General features: G+C 42.2%; 1 long non-coding RNA gene across 2 annotated transcripts; it reads left to right on the top strand.

The window, feature by feature from the left end:
* Nucleotides 1–471: 471 nt before the first annotated feature.
* On the top strand, nt 472–26218 carry LOC103880501. Of its 2 annotated transcripts, XR_641582.4 has the most exons (4): nt 472–1955; nt 20960–21115; nt 22164–22207; nt 26182–26218. It is a non-coding gene; the product is annotated as an uncharacterized LOC103880501 (long non-coding RNA). The 2 variants fall into 2 exon arrangements; XR_641580.4 differs by lacking the exon at nt 472–1955 and having other exon boundaries at nt 19220–21115.
* The last annotated feature ends 137 nt before the right edge of the window (nt 26219–26355 follow it).

The raw sequence follows: 26355 nt of genomic DNA, 5'->3' as shown, positions 1-26355 counted from the left end.
CACAGATGCTGATCTATATGGATAAAGCCTTGGGAAAGAACGTTATCATCCAACAAGAATGCTGGAAAACTGCCCAGATAGCAAGCAGTTCCTGGATGAGTAACCACAGATCCTGCAATAATGATGGACCCATTTTCTCAAAGATTCCAGAGCTCTTGGCTTGTTTCCTTTCCTTTCCTTTCCTTTCCTTTCCTTTCCTTTCCTTTCCTTTCCTTTCCTTTCCTTTCCTTTCCTTTCCTCCCTCTCTTTCTCTCTTTCTCTCTCTTTTCTTTTCTTTCTTTTCTTTTTTAACAGAGTCTCACTGTGCTTCCCATGCTGGGGTGCAGTGGTGCAATCACAGCTCACTGCAGCCTTGACCTCCTGGGCTCAAACAACCCTCCCACCTCATCCTCCTCAGTGGCTGAGACTACAGGTGCAGGCCAACATGCCTGGCTAATTTTTTTTATTTTTGTAGAGATGGGGTCTCCCTAGGTTGCCCAGGCTGGTCTTGAACTCTTGGGCTCAAGCCATCCTCCTGCCTCAGTCTCCGAAAGTGCTGGGATTAGGCGTGAGCCACTGTGTCTGGCCCCAGAACTACCCTGTTGCAACCTGAGAAAGACTCTGGCCCAGTCCTAATAGTGTGTCTGAAAAAGTGCCCTTGGGCTCTGGCAAAAAAAAAAAAAAAAAAAATCCAAACAATTACTGATAGTATTCTCCTCCTCTTCCTTTTAATAAGTTAGGTAACTGAGGCTCAAAGCAGTGAAGGGAGTTACTGATAAGTGGCAAAGCTGGGATGGATTTTTGCTGATAATCAGTGAAGCTGGGCTTCAAGTCCAGTTTTGTCTGCAGAGCCCTGCTCTTTCTGCAGCACCTGCTGCATTCCTACCACCTTCCCTGAGCAGAGCATGGGACAGTCATAGCTGCTTTTGCAGCAGTATACCCTCTGTATTTTATTTAAAATACCCTCTGATATTTTACAAAGGATATTACTGCACTGGTATATTTCCTTATAATACTCTTCCTTTCTCAGTTCAGAGCAGTTAACTTTGCCTCATTATTATTTCATTGGGCTGAGCTTTAGTGAAACACAGCCTTTAATTTGTTTATTTAACATTTCTGGTCTGCAGTTGCTGATAGAGTATAACTGATTAATTAATTAATTGTAGCCTGTCATGGCTTATGCTGGATCATGACAATATTTTAGACACTAATGGTAGCTCAGGCAGAGACAGGTGGTAATGGACATGTGTCACCAAGCCTGGGCCTGAGCGTAAGGCAGGGGAGGGCGCAAGCTGACATCCCTCAGAGCTGTCCAGAAGAGGGTCTGAGGCTACCCAGGCCTGGCTGGTGCAGGAAGTCGGCTAGCAGCCTCAGCCACACAGAATCCAGCATAAGTGTTACTGCGCAGTCCAGGCAACTGCTGAGCTTGGTAGAGGCTGTCAGTGGGGAAACCAGCTTGTCCTGGCCTCTTCTGCCTGTGTTTGTACCATCTGTGTGAGCCATGATGATTAATGAAATCATTGGTTATTGGTGATCAACTCAATTTTTAGCTCCTTCTCTCTCCTCCCAGGAGGCTGAATGGGAGAGGCTGGAGCTGAAAATTCCAACCGTGTAATGACTTGGTTGGTTCCCCTGACAACCAGCCCAGAATCCTGAGACTATCCAGGAGCCCCCAGCCACTGTCATGTCATTGGCATATAAAAAGACACCTATCACTTTGGAGATCTCAAGAAACTTAGGAGCTGTGTTCCAGGAAACAGGGGCAGAGACTAAATATATCCATTTCTTATGTCATGGTGAGCCATGGCGATGAAACACAACGGCTTTGGAACTACCGGGACCTTATTTTGTGGCCTGGTTGTCTGAGCTCTGCAATCAGATAAAATTATAAACACCTCTTGACTTCAGTTTCCACATCTAGGAAAGTGAGAATGGTCACACCTGACTTTCAAAAGTTGTTTTGTCAAAGAGCTAAGGTAGGTATTTGTGGCACAGGAGGCACGTGACAAGAGCTGAAAACACATCAATAATTCTTATTATTACTAAAGTCAAGGGGATGCTTAGGAAGCAGGTCATGAGCATGCTGTCCCCGGAGGAACTCAGCTGAGTGGATGCCCTTCCCTGTCCCCGCTTAACCAGGGGTTTTGGAGGCAGTGGAGGAGGAGGATGAGATGACCCGTAAGGTCCCACCTTGCTTGGATGTTCTTGGGGTTGAGGGCCAAAATGGATGCCATCCTGAGTTAGTTGTTCCCCAACATGGTCATGTTGTTATTTTGAATTTATCTATGTATCTGTCTGTCTATCTATCTATTATTATTATTATTATTATCATTATTTAGAGACAGAGTCTCACTCTGTCACCCTGACTGGAGTGCAGTGGTATGACCATAGCTCACTGTAACCTCAAACTTCTGTGCTCAAGGAATTCTTCCACCTCAGCCTCCTGAGTAGCTGAGCATGCCTGACTGTATTTACTTATTTATATTTTGGTAATTCTGATTCTTAGGACTATATCTGGAAAAAAATTGGACCTTGATGAAAAAAACAAAGAATAAGGCCTTAATTTTTGGTCCGCTCTGGACCAGACTGACAAGTGAGGATGCTGAACTAGAAGTCAGGAGGTCTGAGCTCGCCCCTGGGTTTGCCTCCCATGCAGGAGTGTTCTTGCCCAACAGATTCATTTAACTATTAAGTACCTACTATATGCTTGTTACGGAGCTGGGCCCTATCATATAGCACTAAGTATTCCCATCCATGCCCTAAAAGAATTTGCCTTGTGTGAGTTTGTGAGTGTCCTCTTATAGACAAGAGCCTGCAGCTGCAGGTGCACAGAGAAGGGAGACATGGACTTATGGGATCTGAAGGGATAATGGCCTTTCTGTCATTGTCCATCTATGCATTGGCCTGGAGAGATGGAGGATGCTCCATGGGGAGATGGCACAAAGTGATTTTAAAAGGTGAGTAGGAATTTTTTAGAAAACAAAAAAGGGGGAGGACATTTCTCAACGAAGGAATAACAAAAGCAAAGGCTCAAAGGGGCGAGCAGGGAGGAAGAGGTGGGGCTCAAGACAAAGAGATCTCATAGAGAATCCTGCTCTTTGCTGCTGTGTAAGTTCTTTGGGCTATGGCTAGCATGACAGCATTTTTAACTGTGTGTTCCAGGCCTGGTTTCTCCCTAAGTCTAAAATCATGTGTGGGTGGTTCTGATGCTTGCTGCATCCCATGGGGACAAAACACAATATGGGGAAAGGAGGAGATCTTGTTTAGAATTGGGCAAACTCACCTCTCACTGGGGATTCCTCCTCCTTTCTCTCCCAAAGGATACTGGTCTTCAAACCCCAGAACACCTCAAAGAATGTCCCAAACATCAACGACCATAGTTCTCTCCTAGGCTGACCCATGACTTGTCCACCATCTATCTCTGTGCAACACTTTTAGTTGTATTCTGGGGCTTTGGGTATCATTGTCTTTTTGCAAAACTGGTCCAGAAGTTCCAGGAAAAGATTTCTAAATACGGGTATGTCTAAAATGGTCCTAGCCTGAGTGGGCTTGCCTAGGACAGGCAGGAGCTTTCAGGAGCTCCATCCACTCTTCCTAGCAAATGGTATAAACCAAGTGACCCACAGCTGGAACCTAGGTGCTTTCTCCTGGTTGAGGTCGAGGCTCTGCCCTCCTCCAGGAATGGGATCTGAAGGGATAATGGCCTTTCTGTCATTGTCCATCCATGCATTGGCCCTAGACCCATGGTCACAGGATTCAGATTTTGCCTACCATGTTCTCCACTATTGGCCTCTCTTGAGCCATGACAGCAACTGATATTCATTTATTCCTGAATTCAACAAATGCTTATGAAAATTCCTATTATGTTGCAGACTATCTTTTGGCATTGGGGACACAGTTGTTGCCCCTGCCTCCATGAGGCTTACTCATATTCCAGTCTCTCCTGGTTTCTCCCCCAAGTGCACACACTGCTTTCTTCTGTCTCTGCAAACTTCCCACAGTGTCTGGCCAGCCTGGTGGATCTTTTTTCTCATTTGTCTTAAAAAGTACCTGCTCTGTGCCAGATATGTCATTTCCTCTAGTTTTCACCCTAAGCGTGCAAGAAAGGAATTACTATTTGACTTTATGGAAATGAAGTGTTTGAGAGGTGACATAACCTCTGTAAAGCCAGAGAGTGTCAGGGTAAGTACTTGAACCCTAGAATTATACTGTAAGTCCAGTGTCTACCCAACATGCCCAACTGACTTTTGGCCATCCCTGCTCTGGTCTAGTACTGCTGCCAAAGAAGTGACTGTGAGTTAGTGTGCTCTGCTGGGGCATTTCTGTCAGGTTTGGGAGAAATGAAGGGTCTTGTTGCAAAATTGTATTTAGTGATCCTGTAATTACCTTCACCCTTGGAAAGAGAATAATGCCAAGATGAGACAGATTTTTCCAGGGCATAGGTTCCTCCTTGGACCCAGCCCCAGCTACGCAGTATGTTGTGTCTGGTTAGGACACACCAGGCTATCTTCAGATCAAAGCCCAGCCCTGCAGGAACACTGGCTTCTTCTAGTGGCCTGCTTTGTTTATGGGCACAGTGCCTGGCACCAGGTCATTTTTATAATAAATATCTGTTGAAGAGTGAATCAAAATGAATGAATAAACTATTTAATTTTTTGTTTTATTACTTTTTACATGGAGGGGCCTTGGGCAAGTAGTTTTATTTCCTTGAGTCTGAGATTTGTCAGCTATGAAGTGACATGTGTACTACACAAAGTTGTTGTGAAGATTAAATGAAATGTGAAAGTACCCAGTTGGTTCCTAGTATAATGTAGGTACTAAGTGCAGCTTCCCAAAGTCATTGTAGGTCTGGGCAAAGTCCTTTAGATTAGTTCTGTGCTCATCGGTTCACAGATGTCTGATCCTCTTTGTTTAGCTGTACTGAAAATGGAGAAATGCAGATGTGACGGGGTGTTCCTGCCACCCCAGCAACTCTGGAAACATGTGCCTTGTCTGTTCTCAGTCTTTCCATCCACAAAACAGACACATGGGCCTTTTATCTAGAGAGCTCCACAGGCAGCATGGTAACCCGTGGCACCACTCAAGACCCTGGAAAGAATGAGCAAAGTTTGTTTTCAGTGTGCTAGGCAGGAGGAAGATGGAAGTGAAAAGGGATTAATTGTATTACCTGTTTATCTCTAAGATTTGACCTCTGTTTCTGTTCAAACAATGGTGTTTAGCAATGCTCAGCTAGGCATAAAAGCTCCATCTGCTCCTTGGGTTTTCAGTGGGCAGAGCCTTGTGGGGAGGAGGATATCACCTTTCAGCCTCACAAATGTGCTTTGCTTTTTTGCTACCTTGAGTGGTTCACCTTGCAGAAACACCAGTGATGGCTCAAGGACCAACTAATTTGTCTTCTGTTTTTTAATGGAAGAGTAGTGAGGCATTTCTTGCAAAACATTCCTGGATAGAAACTTGAGTAGGAACAGAGTGGATCCTAAAGATGACAATAATTTTTTAAAATCATGGCTGTATTGGAGGAAAGGTAGCTGATTTTCTTTGGGGCTGCTGCACTAAGGTGAAATGTGAAAAGGAACAAATTTTTAAAGTAGGATCAACTCAAAGCATCTAAGTAGCAAAGATTTAGCGCTGCTCTACAGTGGGAAAGATATTCTGGAAGGAGCGGAAGTGGCAATGGGAAAGTAAAGGATAATTGAGATGGAATTGTCCTTCGGGAGCTCAAGATCAAGTGAGAGAGACGCATCATGGACAAAACAGAAATACCAGTTGACATGAAATGACTAAGACTGACCTGCACAAGAGGAAGGACAAGAAGTCAAATGGGCTCCTCAGGGAGGCAGGAGAAGTACTTCCTAGGGGCAGCATGGGTTTTGATAGAGAAAAAGGATATAAACATCTGTAAGGGCATGAAGAGGTTGTTTTGGCATGAAAGGCGCTGATTCAGAGAGGGGTCTGGTCATGGGCACTGGTGGGCTCACAGTCAGACTTGCTCAGGGTCAGCGGGGTAGAAAGTCCCAGACTCCAGTTTTCTGCTTTGTCAATTAGTAGCTGGGTCACCTGGGACTAGTTGCTCTCCCTTTCAGGACATCAGTTTCCTACTTAAAACCTGAATTTCATGTCTAATTAAAGACCCGCAGTGGTAAAGTGAATGTGAAGACTGGCCCTGGTTCAAGAGGGAGGAAAGCTCTCCTCCCTCTTTCTTCTGAAATGTCTGAAAATCAATTCCACATGGCCAAAGGCCAATGAATAAGATAAGGAACGTTCCAGAGCCCTCAGATAGCCCCTGTGTATGACTGGCCAGTGTTACCTGCCTCCTTCCCCCAGAGGGATGCTTGGGAGTCTTCCGGAGAGGATGACAGCATGAGATGCTGTGGCCACAGCATCCTGTGCATGCAGCATCCCACCATCCTGTAACCTTTGAACTGAGATCTGACACCCTGCCATGGAGTGAGGGTCATGCTGAAACTGCTCCTGTTGTAAAAATGTTTTTATAAATAACAAAGAAGCTTCTGCAGAAACATACAGTGGTGGATGGAATAATGGCCCCCTAAGATGTCCACGTCTTAATCTCTGGAACTTGCAAATCCCTTACCTCTCATGGCGAAAGGAAGATAAAAATTGTGGATGGAATTAAGGCTGCTAATCAGCTGCCCTTAAGAAAGGGAGGTTATCCCGAATTATTTGGGTGGGCCCCAGTGTAATCTCAGGGTCCTTCAAAGGGGAAGAGATCAGAGACACTGGGTAGTAAAGCAGCATGAGAAAGACCTGACCTGACCTTGCTGCTGTGAAGATGGAGGAAGGGGTCATGAGTGGAGGAATGGAACGTGGGTGGCCTCTAGAAGCTGGAAAAGACAAGGAAACAAATTCTCCCTTATAGCCTCCAGAAAAAAACCCAGCCCTTCTGATACCTTGATTTTAGCCCAGTGAGACCCATGTTGAGCTTCTAACCTGTTGAACTGTAAGATGATACATTTGTGTTATTTGAAGCTACCAAGTTTAGCGTAATTTGGCATAGTAGTAATAGAAAACCAATATCCCTACCCTTTACCCCTAATTCTCCTTGAATTCCAATGGGCCCTGTTGTTCATGCACTGACTCATTCACTCATGCCTACGTATATTTATTCATGTACTTTGTACCATAGGTTCCTAATTTTTAAATAGAAATTAATACTAGTAAAACAAAATTTCATAGGATTGAATTAAATAAAACAAATAAAGGCCTTAGTGTATTGACAGGCAATGTTCAAGCCCATAAGTGTTCATTGTTTCTAGTTTTATTTTTCAGGTTATTTAGGCAGCAAACATCTTCCTGGCACTAGGCTTGTGCCAGCTCCATCTGAGCTTAGGCATGGTTCTTGGATAGGAGAAGAGGAGGCAAGAAACGGAAGATGCTTCCTCCCAAACCCCACTCAGTACCTTCTACTTATGTCTCATTGGCCGCCCCTTTCTGCAAGGCAGGCTGGTGGATGTCATTGTTCAGCTGGGCTCATGGCAGCCTCCAAATTAAGTCAGGGTTCTGTTTCTAGGGAGAAAGGGGGCTGGTATTTTAGTGAGGAGTCACTCACAGTTGGATAAGGCTTTGGAACCAAAAGAAGGAAGTTAGAGAGAAGGGGAAAGAACAGTTTACGAAGTACCATTGTGTACCCTATTTGTATATTGTTCCGTTTATCTTCACAGCCACCATACGAGGTCAGTAGTCTTATTCCCATTTCACTTTGATAAAACGGGGACCCAAGATCACACAACGGATAGGAGGCAGAGGTGAAACTGAACCACGGACACTGGATGATGAGTCCATGCCCCCTCCTTCCACCACTGCCTCATCTTGAATGTGTGGGGGACTGCAGACCAACCCAGCAGATAGAAAATCCCACTTCTCCCTGTTTTTCTGCTGTCCAGCTTGACTGCAAGAAGTTGTGTTTAACCTGGCGGGACATAGACTGTTTTCCCCTGGCCTCTTCGCCTCTTCCCTTTCAGAGCTGTGGGAACAGTGCTGCCCTCAGCCCTCACACTATCCTGGTACCTGGGCAAGTACACCCAACAGGAAGCATCTCATGCAGAGCAAGTGAAAACACAGCAGGCTCTGCTGGAGCAGGACTTTCAAAAGAAAAGCCCTCTCCATTTTTGGCTCTTAAACCACATGTCTTGCGAACCTTTACTTTGCAGCTTTTCCGGGATATGGGGGAGCTACCCCCAGTGCTGCCTGGCATGACCCTATTTGCTTTTGCCAGAGCTTTCTTGCATCACTGATGCCCATTGAGCTTTTCTGTTCACACTTCAAGACAACCTTTTGCTTCCCGAGTGCTCCCTGGACAGCTGACCCCATCTTGCTTGAGCAAATTGTCATGGAAAAACCCTTCAGGTGGCTGAGACACAGGCAAGAGGATCCCCACTGGTGAGTCCACCTGTCTGAGCCAAGACCTGTCATCAGTTGACCTAATTGAATTTGAGGGACATTAATAATTAGACAAACAATGGGCCAGCAAATAAAATGGAGCCTTTAGCTATCATTGAGAAATAATTAGCCAAATAAAAACTGGTTCAGTGATTAGGCTCTGTATCTGAGGCAAAATCTCTTACAGACAGTTGATGCCCAAGGATGACTGATGACAGAGAAAAGCCACTGTGTGTATCTCTGGGACCACATAAGGAGGCACAGGCAAGAACTTTATAATGCCTTTTCCTAACTCGCTGCAGGAAGGCAATTTGGGGATGAACTGCAAGAACTTTAACCAAAGCACTGGCGATGCACCTCTGACTTTGCAACTATAAGAATCTTTCATCCAAACAGCTGTTTTACTAAACATGCACATAAAAAATTTTACTCACAAGTAAGACTGGCATCCTGAACCATCCTCTCCAAGCCTGTGTTCACAACCACAGGATGGCCATGATGATTAGCTGAAATGGCTGTATGTAGTATGCACTGCAGAAATGCAAAATTTATCGTATCTTAATGTCCTTGCCCTGTCAACATTTCCTATATGAGAACAGTTAGGTGGTCTGCAGTGTTTCCTGACACTTTCTCTGCACGTTTATTTTCCATGTAGCTGGAGTAGAACCCGAAAGAAGAGAATGGACAAAACGAAGTTGACTTAACTATGAGTCAGGCATTGAGCAAAGGGCTTTATAATCATGATCTGATTACTTCCTTAAAGCAATGCCATTGTATCAAATTTACAGATTAAAAACCTAAGGCTTGTGGAGATTAACAGCCCGCAGCTCATATGTTTAAACTAGGACTCAACCTAGATCTGCTTAACTATGAAGGAAATCCATGTCATTTTTACTAAATCAGTAAGAAACCTCTAATAATCCACATGTTCACCTGTATAAATCTTGAAAAAGGGATGCTTCTTGTTGTGCCTTGGAGGCAATACAAAAACCTACCATGACTTACAAATTATCCGATAAATATTAAGTTATGTTTGATTAAAATTTTGTCTAAAAAAACCAGTTGCCATGTTTCAATGTTGAAAACTATGCAATATCTGGTGCCTTCCAGTTAAATAGAACATTTGGTTAATCAGGACATCAAGTTCCTGAGCATTCCAGATAAAAAAGTTTTATTTACAAATGTGTAATAAATACAACACGGAGAAGAACTCACAGGCTGTGTTTTGAGAAACACTTTGGAAGTAGTGGGACTATACCAAATAGTGGATGACAATTGACTTCTTTACTCTTTTCTGCTCTTTTCTGTCCAATTTCCATCACCTGTCTGGGAGATTGGGAGTGGAATGAAGGAGGATCACTGTCTCTGCTTCACTTTTGCTCTTTATGTGTCTGCTGCCTTGATGTGTGGGAGAGGAGGTGGCCCAAGACCCACAAGTCACGGTGGTAATAGAATGTGCTCCAGCCCTCTGGTACCTTTCACTCTCACACTGGTTGTCCTGCCTGGCAAAGAGAAGACTTGACTTAATCGGCCCATGACCTTCTCTTGGTTGTATCTATTATCTACTGCAGATCCTGCCTTTCTCAAGATGGGACAGTGAAGGAACCAAATGCACATGCATTATTTCATTTCCTCAACACAAATCCCACAGAGTAGGAGTCATTTTACCCAAGTTATAGATAAAGACACTGAGGCTCCAGAAATTTAAGTGACGCATCAATAGCAATATAGCCAGTGTGCAGTGGAGAGGAGCTTTAAATCCAGGCAGTTCATGCTCCAACAGAAATTGAAGTCTCATAAGAGCCTACAGGAGGCTATAATACATAGCACTGGTGTGGACCTCCCTTAAAAGAACTGCCCTAGTGGGCAGGGGAGCGATGTCCCAGTTCCACCTATGATCTATGACCTCTGCATCTCTAATAGAAGGAGGCTGTTATTATACCATTCAGAACAGAACTTTACATATTTTTTTAAAAAGTGTTCTTTCCCTCAAACTTTATAAATAAGGCAAAGAGGATTGAGTGATTGAATGTTAACAAAATAAACCCCTCAGAAATAAATGAACATTTCATATTGCGCTTCATTTCAGTTTCATGAGCTCCAAAATAGCACTTCAAGTGATTAATGTTTTCTTTATTAACCGTAACTAAGCCTGAGCAAAGCCTCTCTCTTTTCTCTAACACATTTTTTCAGGAGATTGAGGGTAGTTCATTTCTAAAAGTAACCCTTTGGAACCTGCTGTAAGTGGCTCAAGGTAGCAGGGGCAGTATAGACTTTGCTGTCAGGCAGACCTGGGATTGAATCTTGGTCCTGTGACTTTCTGCATGGCCTTGAAAGAACGAGCCTTAGTTTGACATTAGAATATGGGGATATAAATATTAACCTCATAGAACTATGGTAGTCTGCAACATTGGTGGCCCCAGTGAATTGTGCATCCTGGTATTCATGTGCTTTGAAACTGGACTGTGTCTATGGCTTGCTTTAGTTAATAGGATGTGGTGGAACTTCTAAGAGTGCTAAAGTGCAAGTCCTTCTAAAGCCCTAATTCTCAACGGGGATAATTTTCCCCACAAGGGGACATTTGGCAGTGTTGAGAGACACACTTTTATTATCACAATTAGGGAAGTGCTACTGGCATCCAGTGAATGAAGGCCAGGAATATTGCTAAATATTCTACAATGCACAGCCTGGGTATCTACCACCTCCTCCCTCCAACAAATAAGTATGCAGCCCAAAATGTCAACATCATGGAGGTGAGAAACCCTGTTCTAAATATTAGGCTGGGTCCTGGTCCTAATTCTCCATGTAGGAAAACAGTTAGTTTGCAGGAGAGATGGTGTGAAGGGGCTGCCTGTAGGTGACAAGGTCATATTGAGAGAAAGAGGCCCTGAAACTCCTTGGAGAGAACAACAGAAGCCCAGCCATCCCACTGTCCCAGCTAAGCCCAGCCCACAGCTGTCTCACCAGATGAACGCAGCCAGTAAGTGATCAGCAGCAAGACCTGCAGAAGAACTGTTCGGCTGAGCCCAGCCCAGTTTTTAGAAACATGAACAGAATTTAAATGTTTGTTGTTGTCATTGTCTTAAACCAACTTTGGAGTGGTTTGTTACACATCAGTAGATAACTAAAAGAGCATACCTTAACGAAACTGTGAGGCCTCAATAAACATTAGATTCCTTCTGCAACGAATGCCGTGGTGTATCACTGAGATGCACTCTTCAGGACTGAGGCTCTCATCCCATCAGCAGCTGATAATATTAGCAGCTGACAGTTCACAGCTGAGTGCCTTGCTAAGGTTTGCTTTTAGCTGAAGATAGTTGCCTCACCTAAACTCACTGTCCTTTCCCTGGGGCAGCCGCCTCCAATGACTGGTCCATGTAGTTGAGAAGAAAGGCCCTTGCCTCAAAACAGGACAATAATAAAGAGCCATCCCAGTTATAGAGTTCCCCAGGGCCATTGGTGAGTTGGCAACTGTTAAACACCTCTGTTTTCCAGCTCCAGAGTTCTTCACCACCTCCAGGTCTTGATCTTGAGGGAAGCCCCAAGAATCTCCTGTATGCAAATCTTATTTCCCAGGGAACCAGACTTGGAATGCTTTCCTCCTCCTTGTCTTCCACCTAGAAGTTTTACCTTAAGACCCTCAAGACACAAGGTAGTTTGGCCAAGAGCTCTGTCCTTGGATGCTCAATCAAGCTGCAGTCTCTCCTCCATCCCTGGGTTTCAGTCTTTGTCAGGTACCAGTTGCCTGGACAATAAAGAAAGAAGCAATAACTCTTGCCCTAAGCTCAAAGAGAGATTCAGAAATTTAACTGTATCTCTGGGAAACTTTTAAATAGAAAAGAAACACAAAGAAATATATTAATCTTTACCAGAAATGCAAGAAGTGTGAATTAAATTCACCTTGAGATACCATTTTGCACTGATTAAATTAGCAGAACAAAGTAAAAATATATTCAAATACACATCGCTGGTGACATTATGGTGAATATTGGGCCCTCTTAATCTGCTGATTTAAATATAAATTTCTTAACACTAGGAGAAAGCAATATGGCAACACAGTGGAAGCCACAAATGTGTTCTTGCCCTTTGGCTCATCAATGGTATTATGAGAATCTATCTGAATAAATTTGTCTAAGAGAAGATTCAAGATTTAAATTATGATATCTTAAATTCCACCAGGCTGAAAACCATGTATGTAGTGTCCATGAATATGTAGTGGATAACAAAAAGCTGGAGCATAGAACTGGAAGATTGACAGCTATGTATTGCATTAGAAAAGCAACTGGAATTGAACATTCTACCGTAGTCCCCCTTGTCCTCGATTTCACTTTCTCTGGTTTCAGTTACCCATGGTCAACCTTGGTCTTGAAATATTAGGAAAATTCTAGAAATGAACAATTCATAAGTTTTAATTTGCACAGCATTCTAAGTCATGTGATGAGCTCTCGTGCTGTCCTGCTCTGTCCTGCCCGGGATGTGCATCAGTCGTTTGTCTAGTACATCCACGCTATGGACGCCACTGCTCAGCATATCCGTGCTATAGATGCCTCCCACCTGTGAGTCACGTAGGAGCTGTCTAGGTAACAAGGCCAACTGCCACCATATTACCGTGCTTGTGTTCAGGTAATCCTATTTTACTTAATATTGGCCCCAAAGTGCAAGAGTAGTGATGTTGGCATATTGTTATACATGTTCTATTTTATTATGAGTTAGTGTTAATCTCTTACTGTGCCTAATTTCTAAATTACACTTTTTCCTAGGCCATGTATGTATAGAAAAAAAACATAGTGTAGATATGGTTCAGTACTACCCATGGTTTCAAGCATCTACTGGGGGTCTTAGAATGTGTGCCCTGCTGTTAAGGGGGACTATTCTATCTCGATGCTTCTCAAAGCTTTGTCTTCTAACAACATCCAGATATCTGGGGCATTATTAACAAGTATAATTTTGACCCTGACCTCAAATCTCAAGAAATACCTTATGTGAGTTGGGCCTGGGAACCTGCATTTTGAATACATTCTCCAGGTGTCCTTGTGCTCCCAAGTATGACTGCCCTGTATTGAAACTGTTGCTTTATGCCTTTTTGAGGGGCATAGAATTAATAGGGATATTATCTTTTCAAATTTGCTATAGTTATTTTGTTATTATGTTTTCACAATTGTGAGGAGGAAAAAAAGTGTAATTTTCCTTGAGCACTCCAAAGAAAAGTCATTTTAATTATAGATGTCTTAATAGTCCCCCATTAAGGTGCATAGCTTAACCTCATCTACGTGGGTAGGTTAAGTATCAAGAGAGAAAAGTCTTGCACTAAGTAAAGGACACTCTTATCATTATTAATCTTCCTGGTAATAGATATTTATGATATATTTAAGGATCTTTTCTTATTTAACCATTCCAAAGCCCCCTTGGTTCTGTTTCCAGCACTCTTCTGGCTCCTGCCTTGTGGAGGCTGGGATGCCTAATATACAGTTGGAGCTCTGTCATTGGTTTTAGGGAGAGTTTTTCTGAAGGCTACAGCAAAGACATTAAATCCCCAAGCTTAAAAATATTGTCCTCTTAATCTGGAGAGAGGAACACACACGTGAGACAAATGCCCACTTCAGGGTGGAACTTGGAAGACAGATGGAAACATTAGATTTTGAGTAGCCCACGGCACCCCCTCCTTGCCCGATGGAGCCATTAGCACAACTAAAATAGCTGTAATAAAAGTAATGCATATCTCTGTCTTAAGAATTTATTCCAATGACTATTTAACCATGTGCTAGCCTAGTAGACTTCCTGGTCTTTAAAGGAAAAAAGTCTTCTGGCTTTAGCAAAAATATCTTTAACTCCAAATTCTGTACCAGAGGAATATTGGAAAGGGAGACTTTTCAAAGGTGAGCTCTTGATGCCAATTTGTGTTCACTTGATAACCAGCCCAATTACTGATTGGAAGAAGCAAGAGAGAGGATTAGAATGCAGGTATGTGTGCATATTTGTGCATGTGTGCATGCATGCACACACACACACACACACACACACACACAAAAGCCTCAAATAGGCAAATAATTCATACAGTGAAGAAATATTACAGGGTTGTAGAAGGCACATATTGATGCTGATGAAGCCGAATGACAGAGGTAGAAATTCCTCTTTTATTCCTTGTCAAGGCTGAAGAAGATGAAACAAAAATCTGTTCTTGGTTTCATGTGAGGGACCAGGTCATGGGGGAACTGAATGACTATAGTGGCTTTGACTTAAAATGAAGTTGTACAAATCTTGGAGACCAGAGAAGTCTTAAACATTTTGGTTTTCTTGGCCGGGCGCGGTGGCTCAAGCCTGTAATCCCAGCACTTTGGGAGGCCGAGGCGGGCGGATCACGAGGTCAGGAGATCGAGACCATCCTGGCTAACATGGTGAAACCCCGTCTCTACTAAAAATACAAAAAACTAGCCGGGCGTGGTGGCGGGCGCCTGTAGTCCCAGCTACTCGGAGGCTGAGGCAGGAGAATGGCCTGAACCTGGGAGGCGGAGCTTGCAGTGAGCCGAGATCGCGCCACTGCACTCCAGCCTGGGTGACACAGCGCGAGACTCCGTCTCAAAAAAAAAAAAAATAAAATAAAAAAAATAAAAAATAAAAAAAAACATTTTGGTTTTCTTAATAAAAGAAATATGTAAAGATTATTAAAGGACATTCTAATTAAGACTGATTCCTAAAATTGAGATTTCACCAAGTGGTTTAAGGTTAAAAAGAAATGGAAAAAGGTACTCAACTCAGTCTCAGTTTTTTTTCTTCAAATCTTGCCCTGTTTTATTAGTGTTTAAGTAGTACCTCTAAGTATTGCCAGTTAAGATAATTATAACTAAATTTCATAACTGAAAATTACACTTTTACTTTTAAATTAAACCACATAGTTGATTTAAAAACTCATGCTTATTTCTGAATATCTGGTAAAATGTATGTTTTGCAATTTAGACTATGCATCTCATAAGTAACACCTTGCTACTCATATGAAAAATCGGAAACTGGAACACCAAAATCAAGTGAGGACAGTCATGCTACAGTAGTGTTGAACTTTTCAGGTCATTTACGTATATGCCTATGCATGTATGCATGTCTGTCTTTTCTTCCTTATTGTAAGAGAAATCAAGATTCTTTATAAATATGGATTCCTATGGCATAGTGTTTTGCAAACATACAATCTGACTGAATATTAATAATATCTGTTAAACCTAGAGGGCTATGAATATCATTCATTGAATTTGGTTCTGCATTAGCTATGTGTCTGAAATATTTTCCTACTAAAAGCAAATACAGAAGCAGCGTCTCTACTAAAAAAATACAAAAAACTAGCCGGGCGAGGTGGCGGGCGCCTGTAGTCCCAGCTACACGGGAGGCTGAGGCAGGAGAATGGCGTGAACCCGGGAGGCGGAGCTTGCAGTGAGCTGAGATCCGGCCACTGCACTCCAGCCCGGGAGACAGAGCGAGACTCCGTCTCAAAAAAAAAAAAAAAAAAAAAAAAAAAAAAAAAAAAAAAAAGAAGCAGCAACATTACATGGTCCAGGAAATATATTAATATGTGGTAGGTGTACGTGTGTGTGTGTGTGTGTGTGTATCTCAGAGGTAATAGATAGAATGTTCTTTTATGGAGATGAGCAAACATTTCTGTAAAGGTCTAGAGAGTGGATATGTTCAACTTGGTGGGGCATAAGGTGATCTCTGTTGCATCTACCCAACTCTGCCATTATAGCATGAAAGCAGCCCTAGACAGTACATTAAAGACTGGGTGTGGCTGTGTTCCAGTAAAACTTTATTTACAAACACAGGTGATGGGCCAGAGTTGGTCCTTAGTTTGCCAATCCCTGGTTTAGAGGGTAAACCAGGTAGTGTATCATTAGAATTATTTTTTCACACTCAGTATTTTGCCTATGGAGATGTGAGACCCAGAAAAGTAAAGTGACTTGCCCCAAGACACACTGCAAAGCCAGGGCCAGAGTCCAGATTTCCATGATGTCCCTTGATCCCCTTAACACAGAGTAGAAGCCAAAGTGATGGCTCACTCCACAGGCAGAGGGAAGGGTGCCACAAGAGAGAGCGAAGACTGTTTCCTCCTAACAGTAACTGGGGCGTGCCTGTGTTTTGCCCATGGTTTCTTGATTCGTTGGTTTTTAATGGCAGAAGAACCACCAAGCAGGGAGGCTCCTGGATCTGCCACTCCACTTAGCTCTGTAGCCTTGAAGCAAATCATTTCTCTACCCTGAGCTTCATTTTCTGTAATCTGTAAAATGAGGGCTTTAACTTGATAATCTGAATTCCATTTTGTTCTCAAATTTTATGTTTTTTTAGTGTATTTCTTCCACTTCAGCATTTTCCCTATCAATTCACATTGATTCACTGGTGGGCTAAAACTTAACGAAGTCTTGGGTGCAGAAAGGCCTGAAGTTGGTGGCCCTGGATGCAGAGAGGCCTGAAGTTGGTAGCCCCACCTCAGTGCTATACACTAGGTCACAGATTTCTGTGCTTACCAGGACACCTACTACTACCACCTTTCTGGAGCATCCCAGGAACTCTGATGACCTCATTGTTTCTTGGGCCCAGAGTTGATTACCATAATAAAGGTACCTACCTGCTCACAGAGCCTTTCTGTTTTTGGCTCTGAACTGCTGAGCTGAGTGTTTTACCAACTCACTGGTCTTGCTCATAGATTTATCTATCCCCTTAGCATCCCTACCTCTCACTGAACTTCTGCACAGTAAGCATTTTTATAAGAAACCATGCCCTGGTTTCAACATACGCAAGGCGAGGCAGGATAAGGCCCTCCTGTGGAGTTATTCTGGGTGAATGTATTATTGCCAGCCATTGGCACATTTCTTCCAAGAGGACTTAACATTGTCCTTTCTCTCTCCAGGACCTCCTCCATTTTAGTTCAATTTTATCCCTAGAAAATGCGGTGTAGGAAACAGAGCACTGAACTGAGTCGAGAGACCTGGATTCAAATCCTGATAGCAGTCCTTTAACCTTTCTCCCAGCTTCCCAGCTGAACACTAGCGAAGGCAGTCTCTGCCTCATCTTCCACAGCCCATTGCAACAGATCTGAGTTCTGGTTTTACATAGGAATAACCAGGGATGTAAAAAGAATTCAGACTCCTGAGCTTCTCCCAAGATCCATTGAATCAGAGCCTCTGGGGTTGGGGCCCAGGCACTGACTGTTACTAAATGCTCCCCAGGTAATTTTAGTGAGCCACGAGGCTCAAAAGTCACAAGATGTAATAGACTAAATGATATCATCAATATGAATGCACCTTTAAAAAGGGCCATATCAATGTGTTGTCCTATTATTTTTGTTGGTATTTCTATTTAAAAGAAAAATATCAAAATTCTATACAAATAAATCCCAAGTAAAATTAAAAAAAAAAAAAAAACAAGAGAGCAAAATGAAGCAGCCTATTCTCCAGCATATTTTGGTTCTTGGAGGTTTCCCTTGAGATATACAACCTTCCTAGATTGAAATTAGGGTCCAGGCTGGATGCAGTGGCTCATGCCTATAATCCCAGCACTTGGGGGAGGCCAAGGTGAGAGGATTGCTTGAGTCCAGGATTTCAAAACCAGCCTGTGCAACATAGTGAGACCCTGTCTCTACAAATAATAAACAAAATTAGCTGAGCATTGTGGTGCATGCCTATTGCCCCAGCTATTTACAAGGCTGAGGAGGGAGGATCACTTGAGCCCAGGGAAGTTGAGGCTGCAGTGAGTCAAGATCACAGCACTGCACTCCAGCCTGAGTGACAGAGCAAGATCCTGTCTCAAGAAAAAAAAAAAAAAGATAAAAGGAAAAGAAAGAAAAGAAAAGAAATTAGGGTTTGGTAATACCTAACCAACTGCCCAAGGGACTGGATTCAATGTGCTGCCATTTATTTAATCCTGTGGAAACCCTGAGAAATGATGTTGATGGCCCCATTTTGTAAGGGAAGCAACTAATGCTTGGGGAGGCAAATCGCTTTGCAGAAATTCCCATAACTAGGAAGTGGGAGTGATGGGAACAAACATCAGAGTCAAGGGCTCTTTGAATTAGATCTTAGCTGCTCCCTGATCCTACCAGGCAAAGCTGAAATCACCATCACTTTAAGTCGCAGATGACAAGTGAATAACCCTAATGATGGCAGTAATATCACATTATCATCTTTCATGTTGTCAACTCTCCAAGATACTTTCTCATCTTTTGTATTTTAGAGGATCATCTTATTGAAATCATAACCTCAGGTAGTGACTAAAAGGCTGTCCTCCATGTAAAGGTGGGTGGAGTTTCAAATGTTTTCATAGGAAATCTCCCAAGGAACAAATGATGTAGATATTTAGCAGGTAGGTTCTTGCTATCCCATTATAACCCTGTCCAATGCTGAGAAGGAGGCTGGATCTGTGACTGGTCAAGACCCCACCAGTGGAAACAAATTTACCAAGTGATCTAGCAATTCCACTCCTAGGTGTCTACCCAAGATAAATAAAAACATTTGTTCATATGCCTTTGCATCCTTACAGCTAGCTCCCACTTATGAGTGAGAACATACAATGTTTGGTTTTCCATTCCTGAGTTACTTAGCACAGAATAGTAGTCTTCTGTCCATCGAGGTTACTGCAAATGCCATTAATTCATTCCTTTTTATGACTGAGTATTATTCCATTGTATATATATATACACCACAATTTCTTTATCCACTCGTGGATTGATGGACATTCGGGCTGATACAATGGATTTTGGGGACTTTGGGGAAAGGGTGGTAGGGGGCGAGGGGTAAAAGACTACAAATTGGGTTCAGTGCATACTGCTCAGGTGATGGGTGCACCAAAATCTCACAAATCACCACTAAAGAACTTACTCATGTAACCTGTCTCCAAAACACTATGGAAATAAAAAATTAAAAAAGAAAAACAAAAACATATGTTCAAAATGCTTGTACATAAAAGTTCATAGCAGCATTATTTATTATAGCCAAAAGGGTAAACAACACAAACATCCTTCAACAAGTGAATGGGCAAACAGAATGTGGTGTATTTGTACAATGGAATATTATTTGGGCATATAAAGAAATGAAGTACTGACGTATGTTACAACATGGATGAATCTCAAAAAAACATTATGCTAACTGAGAAAAACCAGATGCAGAAGACTACATAATATATCATTCCATTTATACAAAATGTTCCTGTGAAAACATTTGAAAGCAATTGTAGAGTGGGCCTTCCTCACTTGTAAATGTCACATCAATTCTGTCCCCTCCTTGAACTTCAGGAACTCGGACTGGATGGTGGCTGGGCTGTTCGCATCTGTCTATACAATTGCTGGGCTTTGGTTGCTCTTTGGAAAAAAACATCTACTGACAGAGTTGTCTCACAGCTCTACCCTTAATCCCCACCTTAGCCCAAACCATAGATCTATCACGAATCCTTGTCTTAGACTTGAACGAACACCAATCTAAAATGCACTTAGCATGATGGCTGGCACCGTTTCACTTCTAAGATAATTATTTCACCTTTAGCAACTTCCTTTATTTTATCCCAACCCTCACGGTATTAATCCTGTCTTTAGGTTTAATTTTAAAATCACTTCCATTTGTTGATGCCTAGTGTGTCTCATGTAAGAATGATCTCTCATCTACTTAGCAATCAGCTAACATCTATGATAAATAAATAAATAAATAAATATGATGGAAGCATAAATATCATGGAGATATATGACATAAATCATCATTTTCTCCATTTGCTGTGTATGTATCTTGTATCATCTACCTACCTATATCTAATTTAGAGTTTTTCTCAGTATCAGGTGTCAGTACTGCTGGCATTTTGAACTGAATAATTCTGGGGGTGGGGATACCATCCTGTGTATTTTAGGGTATATAGCAGCATCCTGGGCCTCTATCTACTAGATTTTGGTAGCGATATTCCCCCCGCTCCAAATTGTGACAATCACAAATATCTCCAAACAATGCCAGATGTCCCTGTGAGGTGGGGAGGGACTGATCTAATTTATCATCTGTTCATTTATTTTTCCTGGATAAATGTAAAAATGTTCAGAAAGCACAGAGTAGAAATTATTATTTCCATCTTGCAGATGAAGAAACTGAGACTGAGAGTTTTGGTGACTGGCACACAGTTACATAAATATTAAGAGATGGCACAGAATTGCAAAAGTAGATTTTCCTTATCAAAAAAAAAATCCATGTCCTTTCTATGATACTAGGCTATTTTAAATTAAACATAATGCTATATTTTATCCTCAATGCCATCATTCTCCTTTATTCTCAATTTAAAATCATCCTCACACTTAATTCTGACTCTCGAGAAACATATGTCTTCCAGCCAAAACATATGTAAATGTATTTAAACCCCAAACCCTCTTTGTAAAAAAATTTATTTTAGATTCAGAAGCACACATGCAGGTTCCATGGGTATATGGCACAATGGTGGAGTTTGGGCTTTAAGTACTCATCACTCAAATAGTGACTATTTTATAAAATCCTATCCTCCACTCAAGACTTAACCCTATTTCCAGTCCCAATTCTTAGTGACACAATTGCTTTCTCAATTTCGTTTCCTATAATCCCAGACAATGAGGATGTTAGCAGAGAAGAGGGAGTCCTGAAATGCCAGTTAACCCAGCAGAAGTTGATGAGCTCACTTACAGCCAGGGACATGGTTTCCCAGGTATACAGTTCCACTGTAAATGAGGTGGTGGGTTTCTTCACCTCTGCCGATCCACTGAGTAAGTACGCACATAGAGGTTGGCCTGCCACAAACCCCCTGAAGTTGGGTTATCTGGAAATTCTAATAATAGAATATATCTATGTGCACTTTTCCATGATGGGCTGGAACTTATAAATGTAACTTCTGAGAAACTGAGCGCTATGGCCTGATTGTGTCCCCCAAATTTTATATGTTGAAACTCAACTGCCAGCGTGGTAGCATTAAGAGGGGGGCCTTCAGGAGGCAGTGAAATCATGAGAGCAGAACTCCGAGATAGGATTAGGGCCCTTATAAAGGAGACTGAAGGAGTGGGTTCGTCCTCTTCTGTTTCTTCTGTCACACGAGGACATGGTGCTCAAGGCCCCATCTTGGAAGCAGAGTCCTGGCCCTCACCAGACCTGGAACCTGCCAGAACCTTGATCTTCAACTTAGTCGTAGAAATAAACAAGACATTTCTATTATTCTATTATTATCGTATTAGAAATAAATCCATTTAAATTATTATAAATTATCCAGTCTTCGGTATTTTGTTACAGCGGCACATCCAGATTAAGACACTCAACACATGAAAAAAGGGACTTTTAACTGATCCGCTGGCTTCTCAGAGTCTGACATTTCGGTTCAGCTTTTACACAGTAATTTTGATTTCTGCTTCAATACCCTGATGTCCATTAGATGGCTGACAGCTTCAGGTCTTCATGTCCAGAATTCAAACAGGGGCAGACGTTGTTTTATAGCAATTAACAGTGATGCTTTGAAAGGATGGCAACAAGCTGAAAAAAAATTAATTGAAAATTTAACCTTTAAATAAAAATACTCAGACCTTACGCTTCCATTCGTAAGCAGCTTATGCTGTCTGTGCACATTCTGTTGTATTATTTAAGTATTTTCTACACCATTTCTGATTAATACAGCAGTGCTATTTTCCAGTCCAGTCTCCTTAATAAATATATGTGTCAAATATCTGTTTCCTCCCCTGAATGCAAAGACTTTTAATTCCCCTTGTTTGCATGTGCTAACTGGTTGCATAACGAGATTAACAGCTCTGTCTTTTTTTCCTGCTGCAGATTTTATAAGAAAAGCCAGTGGGCTCCCAGACAAAGTTAAAAAGGTACCTTCTTTAATTTTGCATATTGTTAGCTGCAATCCGGTTGCTAATGTTTGTTTTATTTCCATCTGTCAAAAGCAATGCCAAAATACGTTGTGTTTGCCTTGAGTTGGCTCAATTAATCCTCCGCTGGAAACAGTTCTGTCATTTCATGTTTGGTTAAGGACCTGATTCAGTGGCTCCCAAACTGAGAGCTCATCTTTGCCAACGGCAGCCAGTGTATGTTTTACTACAAATTTATGGGAATATCCACTTGACAAAGACAAAAGAGAAAGGTAGGGTGGAGCCCTTATAGGAATGTTGATTTGGGGCCAGCTCCATGTCTGCCTTGGACACAGATAACAACATCCTGGGCTTGGCCCTGTTGACCTGCTCTTGTGACACTAAAAGAACAGCTAGGCTGGGCGAGGTGGCTCACGCCTGTAATCCCAGCACTTTGGGAGGCCAAGGTGGACAGATCACCTGAGGTCAGGAGTTTGAGACAGCCGGGCCAACATGGTGAAATCCCATCTCTTCTAAAAATACAAAAATTAGCCAGGTGTGATGGTGCATTCCTGTAATCCCAGCTAGTCAGGAGGCTGAGGCAGGAGAATCGCTTGAACCCGGGAGGCAGAGTTTGCATTGAGCCAAGATGATGCCATTGCACTCCAGCCTGGGCAACAAGAGCGAAACTCTGTCTCAAAAAATAAACAAACAAACAACTAATGGGTTACCTTGGGTGAGTGGCTTTGAAGGGTCTCAGTGTGGGGCAGACCCCAAGAAGTGTAGCCTCGGTGTAAGTCTAATGATGGTGGATTAGTTTCTTAGGGCTGCAATAACAAAATACCACAGACTGGGTGGCTTAAACAACAGATTTAACTTTTCTCAAAGTACTGGAGGCAGGAAGTTTGAGATCAAGGTGTTGGCACCACTGGTTTCTTCTGAGGCCTCTCCCCTTGGCGTGTAGATGGCTTCCTTCTCCCTGTGTCCTCACATGGTCCTCCTTCTGCGCTTTCTGTGTCCAAATTTCCTCTTCTTATGGAAACATCAGTCATACTGGATTAGGGCCCAGCCATATGGCCTCATTTTACCTTAATTACCTCTTTAAAGGCCTTATCTCCAAATACAGTTACACTCTGAGGTACTGGGGGTTAGGACTTCAGCATAGGAATTTTGGGCAGACACCACTCAGCTCATAACAGATGGTAGCCAAAATAACATAGTACAAAATCAATGCATAATGAGATAAGAAGGGAAAGATCTCAGAACAAACAATGTAAAAGCAACCACTCTGTAGTTTTCTCTATATATATAACCTCTGATTCTTCTTGCTTCTCCTCTTTTTCTCTTTGAATAAAAGCTCTATTGCCATCTCTATGGAGCTAGCATATTTGGCAGAATACAGGCTTTTGAATTAGTATGTTCTGAGTTCAAATCCTGACTTGACCTCTCATTTTTGTATGGCTAAGGGCAAGTTATTTAAATTCTGTCTCATGTTCCTCATTCTTACAATGATGTTAGCAACAATTACCCCAGCTGATTTTGTTTTGTAGGGATCGGGTACTATATGTGGAAGCCAGTGGCATACTAGAGCTGGATAAATGGAAGTGGTCTGTCCTAAATGAAAGCCACAGTGGGTGTGTTGTCTACAGAGAAGGTGAAAGTAGTAACACAACTGACTTTTACAATGATGTCAGTGGTGAAATACTCCTTGACAGAGCAGGTGGCTCTCACTGCCAGCACCTCCTCCCTTGCATGGAACTACAGAACACACCATACTGTGTTCTCTCTTTCTTTCTGTTTTCCTGTCTCTCTTTCTACCTCTGTATGTCTCTCTCTTTCTCTCTGTCTTTCTTCCTCTCTCCTCCACTCTTTCTCTTCCTGTCTCCTTCTTTCTTCCCCTGCCCTCCACTCTTTCTTTTCCTGTCTCCTTCTTTTTTCCCCTCCGTCTCTGTCGTGCACACACAGTCACACATACTCACATCTGTATCTTGAATTTAGTCATTCTCAAAAAAGCCTAACCAGAGGTATTTCATATGGCTGCACATCTTTTTTTTTTTATTCATTTTGTCCCAGAAATTGCCAAACTTCACATAAATCACATATGATTGAGAATAATCCTCATTTATTGTTGTTTTGGAAAGAGGAGGCCTAGAGGTCTCTGGTGAGAGCCTTCCACTTTTATCCCAAATGTCCTCAATCTCTCCAGCTGGCTCCTAGGGCCAAAAAACATTCTTACTATGAGTTAGGAATCAAAATGTGCAACAACTAGTAACAGGAAAAGTATGCTTGACTGGGTCCATCGGTTTTATTATTCCCCACTCCTTTCTGAAGTGGTACTCAATCCCTGGCATCTTTATATAAAGTAGCTGCTTATATAACTAAGTAACTATACTTTATAAGTAACTACTTTATATGAACAGAAGAACAGAAAGTTGGTTAGTTGTGCTAAAAACAAAAACAAGTGCCGGGCGCGGTGGCTCAAGCCTGTAATCCCAGCACTTTGGGAGGCTGAGACGGGCGGATCACGAAGTCAGGAGATCGAGACCATCCTGGCTGACACGGTGAAACCCCGTCTCTACTAAAAAATACGAAAACTTAGCCGGGCGAGGTGGCGGGCGCCTGTAGTCCCAGCTACTCGGGAGGCTGAGGCAGGAGAATGTCGTAAACCCGGGAGGTGGAGCTTGCAGTGAGCTGAGATCTGGCCACTGCACTCCAGCCTGGGCGACAGAGCGAGACTCCGTCTCACAAAAAAAAAAAAAAAAAAAAACAAGAAGAGCAACAAGAAGCCAAACTCTGAATGGTACATTTCCTTTCTCAATGGGAAACATCTGTCTTTATACGTTGTCAAAAAGCCTAAACCCTGGGCCTGAATCATTAAACTTTTCCAGAGAAATATTTCACCTTGGGATTTTGTAAAGTAACTTTCTCATTCCAGATCTCCAATGATGGAAGAAATAGATGATGGTGTACGCATTGTGTGAGGTATCATACAGCTATTTAAATGATGGGTTATGACGGCCATGTAATATGGAGATATTTGCAAGTTACATCACGTTAAGTGAAAAAAAGATGCACAATGTTATATGTTATAAACCTCACATTAACATATTTTAAAAATAAAAAGGCACTCCTAATTATGACTAATAATGTTTAAAATGTAGCACTCTCATCCCAGAATGCATACGCAAAGTGGCCTCATCTGTGAGGTGGGTAGTAGGTCTTTTATCTACTCTGTCCTTGTTGGGTCTCAGAATCCCATTGGTTTAGGCTTGATTCGGGTATCTGTAATTAACAGAACAGGTGGCATGTGAGCTGTGAGTGAAAGGTGGGATCTCATTTAGGATTTAATGAAGGTAATCAGAAGATGGGGTTACTATGGTTGAACCTAATCTGAAACGACAACTTTATAGAGAATTTTTTTAAACAGTTGGCTTACCCATAATTTATGTAACCTTTGAGTATTACAAAGCAGAACTATAATGACAGCCTCCACTTTTTTTGTAACTCAGACATGGTAAAATGTTTAGCTTATAGAGGATTGTTTGTTTTTACTTAGGGTTTTTGTTTGTTTGTTTTGTTTTTGCCAGCCATGTTTTCTTTCTATATAATTTTGGATGCATGTAGATTTGCCCACGATAGCAATTCCATGGGTCAGGCCTATGACTGTGAACTGCAGGATTTTCTAGGTTTCTGTTCCTGGAAGTTGTTTAATTTTAAAAATGTGAATGATAGAATTATTATAAAGTCAGGTTTAAAGGGCATTCTGCTTTCCCCCAACATGTTCCACCACATGTAGCCACCCCTCTGGTTTGCTATGAGCTGCTCATTCTTATTTCTGTCCCCTTGAATGGTTGGAATTTTTCTTTGATTGCCTTTGGGTGTGGTGCTCTGAAGGGTTTTTAGGAAGAAGTGATTATTTTTCAAAATGGGAAGTTAACAAAGAATAAAAGTAATGTCTTAGCAGCAGAACTATAAATTCCACTCCTTTTCCAAAGAAGAGGAAGAAGAAGAAGAGGAAGAGGAGAAGGAAGAAGAAGAGGAGGAGGAGGAGAAGAAGGAGGAGGAGGAGGAGGAGAAGAAGAAGAAGAAGGAGGAGGAGGAGAAGAAGAAGAGGAAGAGGAAGAGCAGGAAAAGGAGGAGGAGGAGGCGGCGGCGGCAGTGGTGGCTAG

This window comes from Papio anubis, chromosome 18, assembly GCF_008728515.1.
Source record: "Papio anubis isolate 15944 chromosome 18, Panubis1.0, whole genome shotgun sequence".
NCBI lineage: Eukaryota > Metazoa > Chordata > Mammalia > Primates > Cercopithecidae > Papio > Papio anubis.
This window is presented reverse-complemented; position numbering and strand designations above follow the sequence as displayed.